Source organism: Puma concolor, chromosome B1, assembly GCF_028749965.1.
Source record: "Puma concolor isolate L17-30 chromosome B1, mPumCon1.1.hap2, whole genome shotgun sequence".
Lineage (NCBI taxonomy): Eukaryota > Metazoa > Chordata > Mammalia > Carnivora > Felidae > Puma > Puma concolor.
Window position 1 is genome coordinate 107,867,547 of NC_141670.1, and position 22,261 is coordinate 107,889,807.

Sequence of the window (22,261 nt, forward strand, 5' to 3'; positions counted from 1 at the left end):
ATTACTAAAAAATACTGGGAATTTTTTTAAGTTTGTTGTTTATTTATTTGTTTGTTTGTTTGTTTATTTGAGAGTGGAGAGGGGAGAGAGAGAGACAGAGAGGGAGAGAGAGACAGACTCCCAAACAGATTCCACACTGTCAGTGCAAAGCCCACTGCAGGGCTCGAACTCACAAATTGCAAAATCATAACCAGAGCTGAAATCAAGAATCAGATGCTTAACCTACTAAGCCACCCACCCACCCCCATTTTTTTAATCCTTGCCTTTCTGCAGTGTTTTTGCTTTTCAAAGACTCCTCAGAAGTACCATCTTATTGGAATTATCACTATACATCAAGGTGGTATGGATATGATTATCTCTAATAAATTAAAACCCAAGATATGTTACATTTAGAATTATAAGAGAAAAAATAATCATGAAATGCTTCCAAGGAAAGTATTTAATTGTCAAATCAGATTTGTTGCTTTTACTTATCATTCTTCTTTCCTTGATGGGAGACCAGGATAGAAACCATTTCCTGTCTTCCCAATGAGTATTCTTTTTAAAGTATATAGGATTCATGGGGTCTAAAAAAAAAAAAAATGCATCTTTACAGTATTGATATTTAGAATAGAGCTCTGTAATGCCCAGAAAGATTGAGTCCATTTTAGGGTTAAAAAATAGGACTGTATTATCAATATCATTGATACTACATAGAGTTGAGCTACCGTCTCTCCACCAGGCAGAACTGACAGAGAAAAATGACCCTGGAGCTTAAAAGAATCTTTCACAGTGTCATCTGATCACTGTCTTCTGCAGTCATGGGCATAAAGCAGTAGATGGCCACTGGGTCTTCATCCAATATGTAAAGATGCTCCTCAATAAAGTAGGTATCAGCTGCTTGGATGCACACATGAAATGCACTTTGCAAAACTCCAATTAGAGGGCCTGAAATGAAACCATATCTAGTTGCTGCCACTTGTTTCTGATGTAGAAATACTTTCTGGTAATGATGATAACCAAAAAGTTAGCAGCACCACAACCAAAATACTGATTCCAGCATAGAGTCCCTTAGTGCAGATCATTCATGAATTTTGTGCCAGACACTTGAGTTTGATTGTTTTGCCAAAGGCCATTTGAAGGACTCAGTCGCCCTGCCATTCCCATTTGTTGGACTACAATGCTGAGCTGATGGAGTTCTTCTTGTTTCCCCCAGTGTCTTCGGCGGGGTTTCTGGTGTCTCTGTTGAGGAAGGTGATGTAGCTGCTGGTTTGTAATTTTCTAAGGGAGCTGGCATTAGAGGAGCAGAGATAGATAACCTAGGTGACACTGGAGCACTGATGTTCCTAGCTGGTCTAGGTTTGTGTTTCATATCATAAACCACCCCTTGTGTTCAATATGGCAACGATGCAGGCCACTGTCTACCTTGGCCTTATTCTCCCATGTGTCACAGGCACACTCCCTCTGCCTTATAATGCCTATGCTTCTGAAAGTGACATGGGATCATGATATCAGCAGTTCAAGAGAGAGATTCTCAGCTTTTTGTTTACCATCTGTCCTCGTGGTCTTTGTTAAAAAATGATTTTTAAAAATCACTATGTGTGATTCTTTGTGTTTCACAATTAAAATGATAGCCTGCAGTGACTGTCAAGTTGCACACAAATCCTGGTTTCATTTTCTTTAGTTGTGTGGCTGGTTTGTTTTCCTTCTGAAACTTCATATATTAACAGCAGATAATAATGGCATTTTCTTGGTAAAGTTGTGAGAAAAACATGTTACTGTATATAGAAGAGTGAAAAAATGTTTGAAGCCTATAAGTGGAAATTATAAATTATAATTTACATTTAAAATATTACATTTAAAACAAAAATATTACCATAATTAGTAGTAATCGTGTCATTGTCTTCTAGACTTGCAAGTTTATCCCACATCCTCATTTATGTTGCATGCCATGCTGTTTGTTACATGACAAAATGTGTCATTACTTTATTATCTCTATCATTGTTTTATGATAGATTCTTACAATGCTGGTAGTGTCATTTAATTTCTATCAAACTTCATTTGTTTATATTTTGGAGCATTTTGAGAAGCATTAAACTCTTTTACACAAATGCTTAAGTGAGTCATTAAATAATATTGTTATTGTTGCAATTTATAGACAACATGATGCTGTAACGTGTTTATAAAATTTTGCCAAACTTCAATATAGAATTCTTTAGGCAAACACTAATATTTGACCTGGAAGTCAAGAGTTATATATTTAGGGTGAAGGTTATATCATTTTATATCTTGTGACTCAGGAATAAATAAAAATACATACATATCAAATATTCATCCCTGCTTTGGAATATGTGATTTAAAAGTGGTATATGAAGGGGGCGCCTGGGTGGCTCAGTCTGTTGAGTGTCCGACTTCAGCTCACGTCATGATCTCGCAGTCTGTGAGTTCGAGCCCTGCGTTGGGCTCTGTGCTGACAGCTCAGAGGCTGGAGCTGCTTCGGATTCTGTGTCTCCCTCTCTCTCTGCCCCTCCCCCGCTCATGCTCTGTGTGCCTCTTTCTCTCTCTCTGTCAAAAATAAATAAACATTAAATTTTTTCAAATGGTATATGAAGTAACCTATTTGAAAAAGTTAAAGTTTTCCACAGTCATATAATTTCCCAGAATCTGTATTCTGTTCTCTAAAGGATATTGTTTTCATATACCTCTTACTTATAGATAATTTCTTGTGACATATGTTAATCATAAAAATCTTTAATATTTTCATTTTCCTATGTAAAAATACTTTCAGCTACCAAAAATATAGGAAAATAAATGACCAGTTCCAAGGCTCTGAGAGAGAATGTTTATAATTTTCAGTTTTGTATATTTGGAAATCATATCCAATTCTTATGTAAAATCAAACTTCCTAAATTTTGCTAAAAATATTATTTTAAAATCAATTTAAAAATATCAAGCAAAGATTGAGGCAGCTGCTGCTGGAGAAGCTGTCTCCCCATCAACAGAACATTAACAATTCCATTTTCTGTTCAAAAATAAAATTGGCTGTATAGAAGTGATTGCATTTGAAATTATTGGTATGTTTGAATGCAACTACCAAACCATGAAAAATGAGGCTTTCATTTGCTGTAAAAATAAATTAGTAGGAGATGCTTTGCTAAGAAAGCCATTTGAGCACCACAGTTCATATGTATTCATGGTACTATTAACAGATGTCTTTGCTTATACTGTAAGCTGTTTTATGATGTTGTGGAATTCAGCATTACTTTATATCTACAGTAAGCACAGGCAACATGTTCTAGGATATAATAAAAATGTATCAAATTAGAGATCATATGGAAACGTATACAATAATCTTATAAAACTAATTTCTTCTTATGAAGTCATGTTTCCCACTGCACTTGTAGAGTATTGTTTAACAGCACTGTTTCCCTGTTAATATTTCAGTACATCACAAAAATATAAAACAGTATAGAATGTAAGACCTTCTGTTGGGAAAATGATTTTGCTTCTATAATAAACATAATATAAAGTAAGTATTAAACATGCTCTATGTTACTTGTTGACCCTAAAAATGCTTTTCTTTTTTAAAGTTTTTGTTTGTATTCCAGTTAGTTAACCTACAGTATATCAGTTGCAAGCATACAGTATAGTGATTCAGTTTGTATACAACACCAAAGCTCATCACAGCAAGCACACTCCTTAATCCCCATCACCTGTTCCTCCATCCCTCCCCTCAGGTAACCATCAGTTTGCTCTCTGTAGTTAAGGGTCTTTTCTAAAAGGATTAATTTATCCATGATAATGACATGATGCTAGTCACCAGAACACTGTAAGATTTGCTAATAATCATCTATTGGTATCAACTTTCTAAGACACATTTAAGAATTCATATGTAGTACCTTCAGTGAAGCAGTCCTGAATTTGAATACATACCCATACTTGTGAACATGCCCATTGGAAATAGTGTATATATCTGAAAAAATTTCTACAACTGTTTGAGCTTAGGCAATTCCTTTCATCCTGAAAGGCAATTCCTTTCATCCCATTGTGAAATGGGACTGATAGCTACCTTGCATTGTTGTGAGAATTTAACTTTAAGAGAATTTAGATAAGGACTAAAACATGTCTAGTTCAATTTCCCGTATGTACCACATTCTAAACATTGGTAATATATTCTATTCATTGTTTTGACATGTGTTCCTCTGATGGGTGAAAAAAGATATAAATGATACTAGAAACCTTTAAAAGTATGCAGCCTTGTGAAAATTAAAACCAAAATGATTGATTAAATATCCCTTTCTGTGCTTGCCTCAATATCTTATTATAAAAGCAGTAGTTGATAATAGTTATTCATTATTTAGAGTTCCTAGCCCATATTTCTCAAACTGTGAGCAAACCAAAAACACCCCCAAATTATGTAAACTTTAGGCATAGAAACCCAATTCTTGCCTCTTTCCCATTATTTTGCCTAAGATATGAATTTACTTTATATAAACTCAGACTACTTTCATTAAATGCTATCAGTAATATGTCACATTTTATTCACTAAATACTGTTGGAATCTTTTTCTCTTGTAGATATTTCACATAATACTATTCTTCATCTTGGAATTTGACATTCCTGTCGATAAAGTTTTAGGAAATGTATCTATGTAAATTCTGTCTCCATATATACAATAAGCCCTTTCTTATGTGCTTACACAGAAGTGTCATGGTTGGTGTTGTTAAGGACAGCTGGCAATACAGTATATGAGATACAGGAAATTCACATGATGTAATTATGTTGTGAGACAAAACATGCAACCTGTAAGAGAAAGATCCTGAGTAATTAAGAACTGTAAATACGGGACTCCAAACCAGAAGAATATGTTATAAAATAACTTCAAAGAAAATGCAGAGAAATATGACTTTAGGTGAAATATCCCAAGAGTACTTCTAAAATTTGATAAAATTGAACCTAAAATCTTACTATCATGAAAATTAAATTAAAATCTTTTTTTCAAAAAATACTTTTTATTATTTTCAACAAAGCATATTTTAATATAAAAATATGACTCAAAAATTTATAGATCAAAAGAAACTCCTGAATTGTTGTAAGCCTGTTGTGATTTTAATCATAAAATTTATGCTTTTCTTTTTTTCTCACCCATTGACTATTAGATCTAAAAGTTTAAGCAGAAACATCTGGGTAACTATTATAAAAAAGTACATATCACTTGGACATCTCATAGAATAAAGCTTGCATCTCTAAAAGCATTTTAAAATACTTAAAATTACTTTTTTATCTGACAAAGTCGTATATTTTCAGAGCTGGAAAGAAACTTAGCCCTCTAACTGAACTTTCAAATTATACACATGAAAAATCTCAAGTGCAGGAAACAAATATTTTGCCCCATTCTGTGTCTGTAAGGTAGTGGTGGAATTATAATTAGAACTCACACCATCTCGCTCAGTCTAGAATATTTACACTGCATTTTATTCATCAATCAATAAGATTTTAATTTTTAATAATAAAAGTATTAATAAGACACACATAATAAATTTGGAATGTAGTTAGTGTATTTCTTGCACTACGTTAAGTATCTAATACTCTAGTACAACTCATTTTACTTGATATCATACTTCTTAATATTTCTTTTTTTTTTTTAAATTTTTTTTTCAACGTTTATTTATTTTTTTGGGACAGAGAGAGACAGAGCATGAACGGGGGAGGGGCAGAGAGAGAGGGAGACACAGAATCGGAAACAGGCTCCAGGCTCGGAGCCATCAGCCCAGAGCCCGACGCGGGGCTCGAACTCACGGACCGCGAGATCGTGACCTGGCTGAAGTCGGACGCTCAACCGACTGCGCCACCCAGGCGCCCTTAATATTTCTTAATGATACATTTATTTTATCATTCAAAACCCCAAAACAATTAAATATAAGTAAACCAAGCTCAGTTTAATTTGGCACTGCATATGAAAATATTTAAAATCAAAAAGTAGAAATTTTAATCTATTTTCCTTTCTTTATAAATATTACCTCAACAATAACAACAATGCCCACAAGCATTCACAATGGCCCATTGTGTTTTATGATGAAGTTAAGGTGTCTAATGCAGGTACTTATTTTTTAATCTTATTCTTTTTATATACATGTTTGTATATGCCTTATGATGTAGCAGGTGAATACATTTCCATATTATGTAAGTTCAGTTATTTACTTATTCATACATCCAGTAATTATTTATGAATGTGTAAGCACTCTTCTGTGCACTTAGAATCTACTAGTGAAAAGAACTTCAAACGATCTCTGCATTCAACATTCTGGAAAGGCAGAGAATGAAAATAGTATAATAAATAATACAGTATATTATAAATATGAAATCATTTGTTATATAACAGAGTATAAGGTTATAAATGTCATGGAAAAATTAGGGTAAATAGCATCAAATGAGTTGGGGACATTAAAATCCAAGGTAGCTGGTATTTGAGTGGTATCTGAGTAGAAATATCAAGGAGGTGAAATTGGAGAAAGTTATATGGAGGAAGAACATTCCAGATGGAGGCAACAGACAGAACAAAGATTATATGGCAGGTTAATGCCTGGTGTGTTCTAGAATCAGCAAAACCCAACATTGCTATAGCAGAGGGAATCTGTAAGAGAGGAAGGAGATAAGGTTAGAGATGAGTTAGAGGTAGGTAGTATTCAACCATGTGGATTTGGCCTTTGTCCTGAAGAAAATGGGAAACCATGGGGGAATTTGGAACAGATGTGGAATGATTCGCATGTTATAAGAATAATTCTTGTTAGGGGTATGAAGAATAAGATGGAATCTGAAACATCAGTTAAAAAGCTACTGATGTAAATCCATATGGCATAGAGTGAGGTATCACAGTTAAGGTGATTGAACTGTGACCTTGAAAACAATTCATATAGGGGTGCCTGGCTGGCTCAGGCCATGGAGCATGAGACTCTTCATGTTGGGGCTGTGAGTTCAAGTCTCACACTGGGTGTACAGATTACTTAAAAATATTTTTTTAAAAAAGGAAACAATTTATGTGTTGGGGGATAGCAAATGATTTCAAGCTTTTCAACTGAACAACTGGAAGGAAGGGTGAAGTTAGCATTGATTATGAAGGGGTAAACTGAAGACTGGGTGAGGATGAGGTCAGGATGGAATAACATAAGAAATTCAGCTTTATACATGTTAATTTTGAGATGTTAATTGTACCCCCATGTTTCTATGCTAAGTATGTTTTGTGATATAAAATTTCAGAAGTCAGGTCATAGGCTAGGGCTTAAAGACACAAGTTTGGGGAACTCAATATATAGATGATATTTAAACACAAGAGGCAGGATGAAATCCCCAGAGGAGAGGGTAAAGAAAGAGATGAATAAAGGAATGAATACTAAATCTTGGAATTTTCCAATCATAACAGGTTGGGGAGAAATTGAAAAGATGAGATGGGAAAACAGTGTGGGGTGCTGGAATAAAATGGGAAAAGTGTGTAAAATGAGTGGGGTGAATTTATGTGACATATAATGGTCTTTGATGACCGTGACAATAACAGTTTGGGTGAAGCCATGTGGATAAAGGTGGATTAGACCAGAGAATGTAAAAAGAAGTATTGGAGACATAAGGTAGAGCCAGTTCTTTCAAGGATTTTTAATGGAGTGGGGAGCGGAGTGGTATCTAGAAGATAAATGAAATCAGGTAAATGATTATTATTAAAACGGTGGAACCAACATGTATTTATGTGCTAATAATGAAATGATTCAGTAGAGGAAAATAAATGATGTAGAACAGTAATGGGAGATTTGTGAGGCTGATGACCCTCAGTAAAATAAAAATAATGAATTGATATATATCTTTGAAAGGACCTGACTGAGATAGTAACATAAACAGTTAACATATTGTAGCAGATCTGGAAGCAGAAAATGAAGTTCTGGAAACTAGTAGGTGAGTCATTGAGTGCTTAGAACATGTGGAGTTCCCTTGTAACTTACTCCATTTCCTCAGTGAAGTAGGAGCAACAGTGTAACTTAAGAAGGTGCACAGAGAGAGGTGCCTGGGTGGCCTAGTCAGTTATGCATCTGACTTCTGATGTCAGCTCAAGTGTAGATATCAGGGTCTTGTTCAAGCCCCACAATGGGCTCTGCACTAGGTATGGAGTCTACTTAAGATTTTAAAAAAGGGGGGTGTTGGTGCACCCTAGTGGCTCAGTTGGTTAAGCATTCGACTTCCGCTTAGGTCATGACGTCATGGTTGCTGGGTTTGAGCCACACGTCAGGCTGTGTGTTGACAGCTCAGAACCCAGACCCTGCTTCGGATTCTGTGTCTCCCTCTCTCTCTGCCCCACCACCACTCATGCTTTGTCTCTCAAATATAAATAAACGTTAAAAAAAATTATTAAAAACAAAAAGAAAGCAGGTGCACAGAGAAAAGAGTACAAGTTTGAAGAGACAGAATGGGTGAAGTAGTTGTCAAGAAGGGTAGAGTAAAAAGCAAAGGAATCAGTTAAATTGGTCAATAGCAGTACAAAATTAATAGTGATTAATTTAAAATATAACTTGTATGCTTAATCCTCTTTCTTTAGGATTTTCCTTCAAAAGTGTTAAACAGTACCACATATTTGTCAATTACCAACCTAAATCATCTAGCATTTGCTTTATCTTATGTTGTGTCTATCATAGCATCTGTCATTTTAGTTGCTTTTTAATATACAGTAAAGGTCTCCCTTCCTTTCTTGAGAAAGGAAAAATCTCCAAATGTAACTAATTAATTCCTGTCAATATTTAAGACACAAGTACAGGCTAATAGAAAGCTCACCCAAATGCTACAATTTAACTGATGGAAACATTTCAACCAGTGCCTAGTGACAGTAATTTTATATTTCATAAAAATTAAATTATTTTTACATTTGAAAATAAAGATTAAAAAAATATAAAATAATTCTAGAAGTAACATGTATTATAATATTATTTTGAAATAGCCTAAATTTATGTTGGTGTTTAACTTTTGTTATTTTAATTATTGCTGAATAAATTTCCATCACCCAAGCTATCAAAAGTGTTTATCAGGATCATATCTACCATGATCTTGTGTTTCCTCCATACAACTCTACCTCAACCTATACATACATATTTTCTTTACTAATTGAATACGATTAATTTCATCAGAGGAAAATATCATTTAAGTATAAAAATTCTAAATCTTTAGATATTGCTAGTGCTACGAGAAGCTATATTTGAAGAACATTGTCATTTACTCTTTATTAAGCAATATATTTGACAATCTGTGTTTCAGTCACTACAGTAATTAGAGAAAAAGAGACTGTTCAATTATTAATGATTTTTAGAAGCAACAGCAACATTTTATATTATTTGAAATACTAATAATATCAATTACTGGTAGGAAAAAAATCCAATGTGTTTCTAATGAGTTTTAATCAATAAATGTACATTTTAGTCAACAAAGTAAAATACTTTTCTTACAAGATACCTTTTCTTACAAAGTAAATTTAACTAATAAGATACCCAAAGTTGCTAAATAATAAGACTAATTTATGAACTATATTTTTAAATGCTATTATAAAATATAGACATATTGGGGCACCTGGGTAGCTCAGTTGGGTAAGCATCTTACTTCAGCTCAGATCATGATCTCATGGCTCGTGAGTTCTAGCCCACGTCAGTCTCTGTGCTGATAGCTCAGAGCCTGGGGCCTGCTTCAGATTCTGTGTCTCTCTCTTTCTCTGTCCCTCCCTTGCTCGCACTCTGTGTCTGCCTCTCTCTCAAAATAAATAAACATTAAAAAAATTTAAAAATATATAGACATATTAAAAAGGAAAATATTAAATGCAAGCTATTTTGCTTCATGCTAATAGATGCTATGTATGGCCTTTTAAAATTTATATAGAATACACAAAGTCTATTATATGAATGTATACAGTTAAGAGAATTAAATATCTGATCATATAATAAAATCTGTATTACTAATATAGTACCTAGGAAATTGACCTTTCTATTCCTACCAATCAACTTTCAATTTTCTCTGACTTTTCAATTTTTACATATTCCTTGCCTATATATAGTCTAAGAACATATCTCTTCTTACTATTTGCACCATAAATAAATGTAGCAAATTTTATTTGGAATTTTTCTAGAGAATGAAATGACGTAACATTTTTAACATCCTTAGGGTCAATTTGCAGTTATAAAGTCCTTAAAAATCACATTAGTTAACACACTTTCATGCTAAAAACACTCAACAAACCGGGAATCGAAGAAATATACCATGACATAATAGTCCATAGAAGAAAAACCCTTAGCTGATAGTTTACTATTGGTGAGATTGAAAGCTTTTCCTTTAAGATCCGGCACAAGACAAGGAACACCACTTTTACCACTTCTTTTCAAGATGATACTAGAAGTTCTCCACAGACCAATTAAGTAAGAGAAAGAAATAAAAGTCAGCTAAATTGGAAAAGAAGAAGTAAATTTTTCTCTATTTGCACATGACATAATCTTATATGTAGAAAATCTTAAAGATCCTACAAAAAATGTTAGAACTAGTAAATGAATTTAGCAGTCAAAGGATATAAAACACACCATACTTCCATTTTATATACTAGTGAAAAATCCCAAAAGGAAATTAGAAAAAAAAAAAATATTTACAACAACATTGAAAAGAATAACTGCTTAGAAATCAACCTAACCAAGGAGATGAAAAGAATTTTATGTTAAAACCTACATAATATAGCTGGAAGAGGCTAAAGATGACACAAATAAATTGAAAGACACCCTGTTTTCATGGATTAAAGATAATACTGTTAAGATGTCAATATTGTACAAAGGAGCCTGCAGAGTCAATGCAACTCATTTTTTTATTAGTATAATTCATTGTCAAATTGGCTAACATACAGTGTATACAATGTGCTCTTCATTTTGGGCATAGATTCCTGTGATTCATCACTTACATACAACACCCAGTGCTCATCCCAACAAATGCCCTGCTCAATGCCCATCACCCATTTTCCCCTTTCCCTCATTCCCCATCAACCCTCAGTTTGTTCTCTGTATTTAAGAGTCTCTTGTGGTTTGCCTCCCTCCCTCAATTTGTAACTATTTTCCCCCTCCTCTTCCTCCATGGTCTTCTGTTAAGTTTCTCGAGTTCTGCATATGAGTGAAAACATGTGACATCTGTCTTTCTCTGACTGTCTTATTTCACTTAGCATAATACCCTCCAGTTCCATCCATCCATGTTGCTGCAAATGGCCAATAAATGAAGCAACAGAAAGAGAAATCAAGAAATCGATCCCATTTACAATTGCACCAAGAAGCATAAAATACCTAGGAGTAAACCTAACCAAAGATGTAACAGATCTGTTTGCTGAAAACTAGAGTCAATGAAATTCCTATCAAAATACTGTTGAGAGTTTAAACTACTCCATGATTTTGCTTCCTCAGAATTCATTTTATGGGCTAACTGGCTGGTTGAATCAACACTAGCCCATCTCCCAAGTGCATGCCCTCAATAACATCCTGGAGAGTCACAAGAAAGTTTAAATTCCTGATATGTCTCCCCCAATACCCCTGATTATAATCTCTTCTGCCTTACCTCCTTTCTACCTATGTGTCCTTTAAATAAGACCCCTGCTTATTTTACCAACCCCCCATTATTTTGGGTTTGAATTGACCAATCCAGCCTTAGCCCAGGAAACCCTAAAAACACTGCCCCCTGTGAACACTAATAAAAACACATGCCCCAGGTCCTACCCCTCACACTCTGCACCCTGCCTTTACTTCCCCATGCAGTGGCCTCAAGACATGCTGTGTACCTATGCATAATAAACTTCTCTATTTCACCTTCCCTTGAGGTCTTTGTTGAGCTTTGTTGATCTTTCACCTGGGGCTCTATTTAATACATGTTAATTTAACAAAATCATTACAAATCATAATAATGTTGCAAGTAGAAAAAAAATCCATTCAAAAATTCATATGGAATCTTAAGGGACCTCAAATAACCAAAACAAGTCTTGACAAAGAACAAAGTTGGAAGTCTTAACACTTTCTAACTTCAAAATTTACACTGTTTTGATTTCTACATTGTTGTGGTATTACTGACGTAAACACAGACATATACACCACTAGAGCAGAATAGACAGCTGAGAAATAAACCCTCATACATATGGGTGAATGGTTTTTGACAAGGGTGCAAAGACCATCCAACAATGAAAAGACAATGTTTTCAAAAATGATTGTAGGAAAACTGCATGTCTACAGGCCAAGAAATAAACTTGGACTCTTAAACACATTAAAAAAAAATAGCTGAAATTCATTGATTACAATGCAAGAACTAAAATTATAAAACTCTTAGAAGAAAATAGGAAAAGCTTCATAGCATTTGGTTTTGGAAATGACAGCATTGGTAATGCTAAAGTATGAGCAACAAAACAAACATAAATAAATTGCACCACATTAAAATTAAAAACTTATGAATCAAAGAACACAATCAATAGAATAAAAGAGCAGCCCACAGAGTAGAAGGAAATATTTGCAAATTATACATCTGATAAAAGATTACTATCAAAATTAGATAAAAAAAAAAAAAACTCCTATAACTCAATAGCAACAATCCAATTAAAAAGTGAGGAAGGGGCTTTATTTTTGGTTTGAATTGACCAGTCTAGTCTTAGCCTGGGAACCCAGGAAACACTCCCTCTGGGATCACTAATAAATTTGGTATACAGATAAAATATTTTATGCCTTGTTTCTTTTCTATAGTATTTAAATAGAAATATTTGTGTTTCATAATGGAAGGATACAATCAAAGTTGTATAGTTAAAATTGGAGTTTTCTGTGGAAATAGTAGAATTATCATGTATCACTAAACTAAGACTCATTTCTAGTACTCAATATAACTACAAAAGTTAAGAGCTATCACCCTCATGGACTCCCTCTATTGTAATATCAAAAAAATCTTAATTCTATTAAAAATAATGGCAATAACATTAACTAACACTTAATGAAGTTTTTACCATATGTCAGGCACTGTATGTACTCATTTAATCTTCACAACAACCACAGGAGGTAGGTATTATTACTATCCTCATTTGCAGATAAGAAAATTGAATCTCATATATAACTTGTCCTAGGAATGAATGGAGCTGAAATTTGAATTCAATAATGTACTTCCTGATTTATCATTACTCTCTTACCTCTGATATGACCTCTTCTAGTTACATGCAAGAGTTTGTTCAGTAAGAGGTTTTATTATATATTTAATAGAACATATATATCTTGCAAATGTCATTTAAAAAAATTTTTTTAACGTTTATTTTTGAGACAGAGAGAGACAGAGCATGAACGGGGGAGGGGCAGAGACAGAGGGAGACACAGAATCCGAAACAGGCTCCAGGCTCTGAGCCATTAGCCCAGAGCCCAACGCGGGGCTCAAACCCACGGACTCCAAGATCGTGTCCTGAGCTGAAGTCGGACACTTAACCAACTGAGCCACCCAGGCGCCCCGCAAATGTCATTTTTGTATAGCTATGTTTTGTACTAGTGATAAAATCAATGTTTGTAGATATCAACTGTTTATCAGAATTCACTTGCTTTCTTTCAGAAACTACTGATACTGAGTCCTTTGGCTTTCAATTCAGAGGAGACCCAGGTGCAGCTCTCTTTAGTCCTCCAGAATCATGCAACACCATCCGCCTCTACCATGTCACCTAAGTTTGACCCCAATGAGATCAAAGTCCTGTACCTGAGGTTCCCCGTTGGGGAAGTTGGTGCGTGTCTGCCCTGGCCCAGAAGATCAACCCCCTGAGTCTGTTCCAAAAAAGGTTGGTGATGACTTTACCAAGGCAAACGGTGATTAGAAGGGTCTGACAATTACAGTGAAACTAACCATTCAGAGCAGGCAGATCCAGATTGAAGTGGATCTGCTTCTGCTTCTGCCCTGATCAAAGCCTTTAAGGAACCACCAAGAGACAGAAAGAAGCAGAAAAACATTAAGCACAGTGGAAGTATCACTTTTGATGAGATTGTCAACATTGCCCAATCAAATGTGGCACCAATCTTTAGCCAGAGGAGGGAACCATTAAAGAGATCCTGGGGACTTCCCAGTCTGTGGGCTCCAATATTGATGGCTGCCACCCACATGACATCATAGATGACATCAGTAGTGGTGCAGTAGAATGCCCAGGTAGTTAAGAACTATAAAGGAAAATATTTCAATAAAGGATAATTTGACAAGCTCCCCATTGATATTATATCATATTAAAAAAAATAATTCTCCAAAGATTAAAATGTTTCTAAAAGACCTGATTAGTAACATATGTTGCAATCCTGGAATCACAGTTGCCTAATGGCATTTTATTTGCAAATACCAACTTTAACCAACTTGTCGGTGTTATTATTTTAATAGAGAGTGAATTTTATTGATGAACGTAGAATTCTTTAATCCCAGACATAATTAGGTCATTCTGGTACATTCTACAGATCGTCAAAAATTATAAAATAACAGGTCTTCAGATAGTCCCTTGTCTGTTATTTTGAAAGTAACTAAAATATATTTAAATAAAGTAACTATTATCTCAAACACTTTCTCTTAGAAATAATGCATATACCAATTTATTTCCTAATTTGGAAAAATAATTCCTATCTTTATTTTTCTATGTTATAGATATTCTGCTCTAGAAGTCTGGAATTCTAGTTGAAAACAAAATATACAGGAAGGACGTGTAATCTGTAGAATCTTTTATTCACTCATTCATCATGACAGATTGGATAAGATACATGGGATACAACATTTATAAAAATTAATATTGAAATTTAATTTTGCTTTTATCTTTCTGGCAATTAAAGACAAACATGGCTAGCAACATAATTTGTACTACCCATAAGTAAAAGAGCACACTGCTTTGTATATCATACTTTGAGTTTACATTTTTACCATGAGTCTTCCATCAGAGTACAGAAAAAGGTAAGTGATCAATGGTATAAGCCATCAGACTTCCAGCTGAGATAAGCTTATCTGTAGGAGTAACACGAACACATTAAAGGTAACTGAGCAAAGAATTTTAAGGAGATAAATTTTTAGATATTCAACTTTCATATGCATTGCATTCTGCTACAATGCATGTTTCTAAAACAGTGATTGGAAAACAGGAAAGTTATGTACACTATAATCGACATATGTTGGAGTATGAACTATTTTCTGCAGTAAAGGCAGCCAGAATATCATTAATAGAATTATAATCTTCAGCAAGAAAGGAACAAGCATGGATATTGCCCAGGGAAAAATGCTACTGGCTTTACATTTTTGTTGTTGTTTTAATGATAAAGGAAATACTTGCAGATTGTTCTTTCATGAAGATGTAAATCCTGAGCCTTATACAGTTCTAGGTTCCTGGCATGTTTTACCTCCCCCTAATGCTTAGAGGTCCAGGTCCATCTGCCTTATCATAGGGTCAACAAGCCAGTATTTTCACTTTATTTTCATTTTTGGGGGTGTAATCTTACTAGCACTACAGGAAAGTCTAGAGCCATGATGAGCTGCCTGCCTTCACTAATGAAGTTACTTCTCAATGTCCCAAGGATTTTGTTGTCGCATGTGTGCATTCCTGTTATAGAATTACACTAGTTTCAAGTGCACCAGCTCAACCTTATTTCTCTAATTAGCCCTGAGGATTTTAAGATTTTGCAAAATGCAAGGTCTACATGGGATGCATATATTCTGTCATAGCAAAAATCCCTGTGCTTATGGTACCCAAATTGGTCTGCATCTCAGCATCAAGGTGGTCCAGAAGATTTGATGCTTCCGTTTTCCCAATCCTGGTGTCATCACTTAAGGGAAAGGCATACCTCCCATCCATCTTGTATTCATTATTGTTTTTCAATGACATTAAAACACATTTAGAAAAAAATAAACAAACACATATTGGAAACAGACTTGCAATTGTCTGAAATATTGGTGACAGGGACAGTACTTACCAATCCTTAGTAAATGACATTACAGAAGACATTACTGAGCAGGTTGTGGCGATGATAGAAGGTATTCCTTATAGATTGTTAAATCCACAGTTCTTCTTATAAGGCCAGGTAATAATTTTTGCTGTTAGAGCCAATGAATGGATCTCACTGATAAAATTGTTGTTTAAACACTTGACTAGAAATGAAAGCAGGGGAGAAATCTTCATTTTTGAGTAATTGTATTCCATTTTGTTGTTTGTTGTTTTTTTTTTTTTTTAATGTTTATTTTTGAGAGGGAGAGAGAGAGACAGAGTGTGAGCCAGGGATGCGCAGAGAGAGAGGGAGACACAGAACCTGAAGCAGGCTCCAGGGTCTGAGCTGTCAGCACAGAGCCCAATGTGAGGCTCAAACCCACTAACCATGAGATCATGACCTGAGCAGAAGTCGGTTGCTTAACCGACTGAGCCACCCAGGCGCCCCAACTGTATTCCATTTTGTATTAGTGTCCAGGCAGGGGTCAGAAAACACAACAAAATGAAAAACAACAAAAGCTTAAGGTGAAAATTAACTAGTAAAAGGGAATTGCGATGCAAAGAAGTAAAGAAAACTCTAAGGAATAAGAAAACAATAAATGTCATCAACAGCCATTACCTCTAGGGCAGATGGAGAGTAAAGAAAAAAATAGGTTAAACACAGAAGGAACCCCACCAAGCCTAACAATCAGACCCCACTGAAGAGTGAGGGGCCGGGGTCACTGGATGATGATGAAGTTTTACAGTGGGGTGCTGGCAGGGATGTCTGGAGTGTGGGCAGCACTGGACCACCTGCACGCTTTTGGCCAGGCATCTGCCTACAGCCAGTGATCTTGCTGTGAAACCTCCTGCTTGGTTACTGCCAAATGTATTTGTATTAAGCAAGGACTGTCTGAGAAAAACCTGAGGGGACGGGAGTATGCTGAAAATTACTCCGAGAACCTAGCAGGAAAATTTAGGCTGAATAGGGAAATACTCAACTGTCCTGGTACGTCAGAGCACTGAGTACAAAAAAGGGCTAGGAAGCACATAGGATTTTTGTGAAATATATTTAATGGGAACTTTTTTTCCCTTTATGATATGAAAGTAGTTTACTTAATGGTTTGATTACACTTTTCATCTCTGAAAAACCGGTACAGGTACAATTTTATAAAACCCATTTACAATTTTTAGTATCCATGAATACACTATCTATTCATACTACAAGGAATGGTGCTGTTCTTTCTAGAGCAATGTTTCTTCAACTGTCCCTCTATATTTTTATATATGAATATGTTTGTGTGTAGGTATACACATATTTTAAAGGTTCTGAGATGATCTTTAAAAAATAAAAATATAGATTCACCAAATTCTTAAATAATTATGATTGTAACTAATTAATTATGCAAGATTAAACTTTACAGTTCCCATCCTGTTGCTCCCATCAGTTACCAGTATGAAAACAGCCAGGTGTGTAGCACCAGGCGAGAGATTTGAAAATTCATCTCTGAAGAAATTAGCCTAAAAAGATTCAAACAAGATTCAAGCAAACAAACATTAATCACAACAAAACTACAGACATAAGCAATTTGAGATTCCATGGTAGAACTTTATTCTGAAGTCCTTCATTCAAAAGCACCCTCATCAAACACATATGTAGAGTCTCAATAAGCTTTTTAGTATCTCACTTTAAATCATGATTCGATAGCCAAAGATCACTAGACATTTCATGAAAGCTTATAATAATGTTGAGATTATCTCCCAGAAAATAGGAAAAAAGGCAGAGATAGAAAATAGAAAAGTAAAATGGGATATTATAGTACGGTGTCCAGTTTTCAAGTAATGTGTATTTTAGTAAAAGTGAATAGGAAAAAACAAGTGGAAGAAGATTATAAAAAAGAAATATTTCCAAATAATGAAGATGTGTGTCCAGACAAAAAGATCCCAACAACTGCTTATCATCACAAATGAAGATAAAATGATTCTATCTGTTCTAAAATTTGAGAACAAAGAGAACTTTTTTTATCCTAAAAGTAGCAAAGAAGAAAAACAAAACAAAGCAAAAACAACCAAAAAAAAAAAAAAAAAACAAACAAACAAAACCCCGAAACAAACAAAAAACAAAGGAGTCCACATATCACAGAGCAGAAATAAGATTGTTACTATACTATTCAAGAGTATCACTGAGACACAGTATATGGTAGTTCATGCCTTCAGAGACTGAGAAGTATTGATTACTGATCTGAAACTTTATATCCAAGTGTCCAGCAGGGTCAAGACGACAATTAAAATCTATTTCTTGCATGCAAGACCTCACAGATATCTTATTTTGCAGGAGAGTTCTTCAAAAAACTACTGCAGGATAAGTAGCCTGCAAAAGAAAGAATAAGTTATAAATGGTCAAAACATAAGACTCTGGAAACTGGGAATGCAACACCGGAGAGGGGTGGAGGACAGAAGGCGGATGGGGTAAAGCGATATTCTAGATCTATAGCTACGCAGTTGGCTAGCAGTCATCCAGTACAGATTGGAGTTACTTCAGAAGAAGGATTAGGAAACAAATAGATTATTTGATTTCTTCAACTGTAGTGAGAAGGATTTTGCAGTTCCTTCTAATATATTGAGACAATAATGGAAGGTGAACCGCTGGTGGGTTGGGCAGGATTAGATAACTGTATCCTCAGAACACAATAGTAAATAAATAGGTCATTTATGAGAGACGTATCAATAATAATGATATATACATATTATTGAGCAACTTGCTGGTGAATACCAGAATAAGCCAGTCAATAATTTAAATGAGTTCACATCTGTGGCAGTTTGCCTCAGTAAGCTGGGACTTGAAGTAGTCTGGCTAGTGGATTTTGTTATTATAATAATAATTATTATTATTATCTTAGTATCATTTGATTTTAAGACATGCATCACTTAGATAAAATCATCATTTATTTTTTAAAGTTAAGTGGGTAGTGAAAAAGTAATATATCTCTTATGATATGTTACTTTTATAAGACACTTTTGTAAGTTAGCAGTTTAGAAGGAGCAGAGTAACTAGGGGTAAGGGGTTCAGGATTGCCTTGCCAATGCAGATGTTTTTGGTTTTAGGATAGAGAAAATAAAACACATTTGTATCATGAGAGTAAAATTCAGTGGATGAATTTGAATTGATGATTTGAGTGAAAGAAGACATAAATGATGGAGCTACATTCTGGAAGAAATGGAAGAAAGTGGGCTCAAAAGTCATGGGTAGAGGAGTTCTACCCTATAATAGTAACCACAAATGAAAAAATAAAAATTATATTGAAAACCCCCCAAAATGTGTGACCGCTTAATTCTGCATCAGTGATAATAACCAGGTGATACATGCATGTATCTCAACCTCCTGACATGAAGTTGACATACCTGTTTCAATGCCTCTGAAATCATAATATTGTTATTCTTTCTAATTCTATCATATATGTTTAATTTCCTTTCACTTCTTAATTTTTCTGAAGTGTCAATGTAGTAGTGAACCCACACAATTTACCAAGTTATAGCAAATTAAACATAACTACATAGGTTAAACATAGCTACTAATAAGGCACATGATGTGTTCAATCAGCTACTGCTTTGTCTCCAATTCATTTGTTATGTAAATTGTGTCCACCTTCTTTTGATGAATGGACACCTTCAGAAGTGTACAGGTGGAAAAGACATGCTAAATCAGAACTACTTGACAGTGAGAAATAAGGCCAAAATTATTTTGTACAGTAAGTAAAATTTGCTTTCATTGCAAATAAACTAAATGTTACCTTACTGTGATACAATATTTGTTATTGGCTTGCCAGTCCACTTCAGTATTTAAGAAGGACTCTTTCCAAATCCTCTCTCTCTCACACAATATGCTGCATTAGCTATTCAATTACAAAATGAATGTGCTGTCGGTTTCACTTTTAATAAGTGGTTTTAGTTTCTTGGATACTCATTAACCTGTGCCACTGTTACAAATATTAATAACAGAGAGTCACATTTGGAATCCAAATTCTGGCATTTGCCAGGCAATGACTCTTGGCTTAAGATTTACATCCTCAAAAGAAAACTAAAACCATATGTATAAGCCACTTGGTTCAAGAGTAGTTGGACCTGGAAATCAGGAGTCTCCGTTCTATCTATGCAGGAAGAGCCTGCCTTACTAAGCTGAACTATTTGTCTGGCAAAGTCAAGTCAGTATCCTCATGGGGAAGTTAGAACCAACTCAACATTGTGCTTCCTGTGGAAAAGAGGCTGAGTTGGAACATCTGACAGGTAGCTAGATGTCAGTTTGCTGCATTGGAAACATGTTATTATTTCTTCTCCCTTCTCATTCTGAAGGAAATGAGAGATACAGAACTGCCAGACATTTAAGACAGCCATCATTAGGCAAGAAGTGTTCTAGCAGTTAGGTGATTTTGTTCTCCCGAAGTGACCTGCCGCCTGAGCAATCACCAAGGAAGGTGCCATCTATTCCTTTCCCACCTTGTTTAACACGAAGGCCAGGTTTCATTATTATGACTCATATGTGCACTCAGGACGTACCTCTCTGAGTGTGCATGCTTGTCTGCATGTGTGGGTTCCGTTTTAGAAACTGTAAATGTTAGTAGAGATGTTCCAGTGGTAACTGAAAAAATTAATTTTGGAGCACAGATAAGTGATCACGTTCTTGTCATTTGAATTGTATGAATTCTCTGAACACTAGAAATACCCATTCATGACATAAACACTGTTATATTCCACTTTTAATGCCCTTAGTTTTTGTTTATAACACTCTTAACTCTCTATTGCTATACATAAAAACAGAAACTGATTATATTTTTTAAACAAGAAAACATTTTAATTATCATTATTTATGTATATATATTAATGTTTTTTTAAATTATTACTAAAAACAGTCTATCAAAAATGATACATTTAATACCATTGTCTAGACAAGGCCCCAGAACTGAATCACAAGAAGAAGAAACCTATTACTTTCAGTGAAACTATTGCTTGAGAAAATAGCACTATACTAACCATGAAGACATGGGAGTTGGAGGTGAGAAGTGTTCTTTACCACACCTCTCCCAAAGAAAAAGCCATGAGGAAAGTTCAGAAAGAAAAAAAAAAAGTAAAATATCTGAATGTAGTATATTCAGTATATTGAAAACAAAGAATTTAGCCAGGAAGTTAACTATGACAAAATCATAAAATATGGAGGCTAAATAGACATTTAATGCATAAATCAAATGTGCTTATATGGAAAAATGCTAGAATTGTCAAAATCTAACTGTTACTCCTTGGAGAAATCAAGAAAGTAAGTCACTACAATTACACGTGTCCTCATGACTTATTTCTGTAGCATAGCAAAGTCTATGTATCTTTAAACCATGAGTGGTGTATATAAAAGGAATATTTATCCCTGTCTAAGTTGTTATAATAATTAATACTTCAAGGGAAATAAAAATATACTTTTAGTCATATGGTTAATAGTAATATGAGTTTAACAGAAAAGATGTAATGATGCTTTATATGAAGTTCATAAATGAATATAAATAATCAAATATGTTTTCAATTTAATCAGATATATGAGATTATTCAGGAAAGGAAAGGATAGAAAAGTTTAAAAACGCTTTCATCCCCATAGTAGCAAAATAAGGGAAAATTAAATTAATTGTTGATCTTCATGACATTTTTAAAATTTAAAATAACAGCAAACTTCCTAAGTTTTTATTGCTTCCAAGTCTAAACTTATTTTCCTTTTGGTAAAGTAGATGAGTAGAAATCCTTCTAGGAGTGTTGACAGTTTCTATTACCATAGTTGTCAAATTTTCTCTATAAACACTTGGATAGTTTTTCAAAATTGGTATTCTAGAATACCAAGGAGGCAATGTTCTTGAGATTGTCTTAGGAGTAATGTAAGATGGCATTTAAAATAGAAAATTCAATGGACATCAATTTATGACTTAGAGCTGAAATTAAGATTTATTATCTTTGTGTGGATAATACGAAAATAACTAAGTTCCAACCTGAGGAGCACATCATGTTTAAATAAAATAACAGTGTATAGATGGAACTTGTCATTCCAATGGATGGACTCTGTGAAAACTGTGCATAAAGTAAATTGAAATCTAAATATGTAGTCTAAGCACAGATCATTTATTATTGAGAAAATGACTGTCAATTACTATGCAAGGCAGACAGAGGCTTCACCCATTTGCAGTGATATTGTACTGAAAGCAAGATTAAGAGTTGCACTTGTTCCCTTAGTTACAAAGTACCACGGAGAAATTACAGCAGAGATGTGGGCTGGATGTGAAT

At 34.5% G+C, this 22,261-nt stretch overlaps 1 long non-coding RNA gene across 2 annotated transcripts in view; it reads left to right on the forward strand.

The window, feature by feature from the left end:
• Positions 1-16,121, forward strand: part of LOC147581799 (uncharacterized) — a 106,389-nt gene extending 90,268 nt beyond the window's left edge. The window contains exons 3-4 of one of the 2 annotated variants that reach the window (XR_015250282.1): positions 722-865; positions 13,588-16,121. This is a non-coding gene — a long non-coding RNA (uncharacterized LOC147581799). The remainder of the gene's footprint in view (positions 1-721; positions 866-13,587) is intronic. The other variant, XR_015250281.1, reaches the window with a different exon arrangement.
• Positions 16,122-22,261: the final 6,140 nt, after the last annotated feature.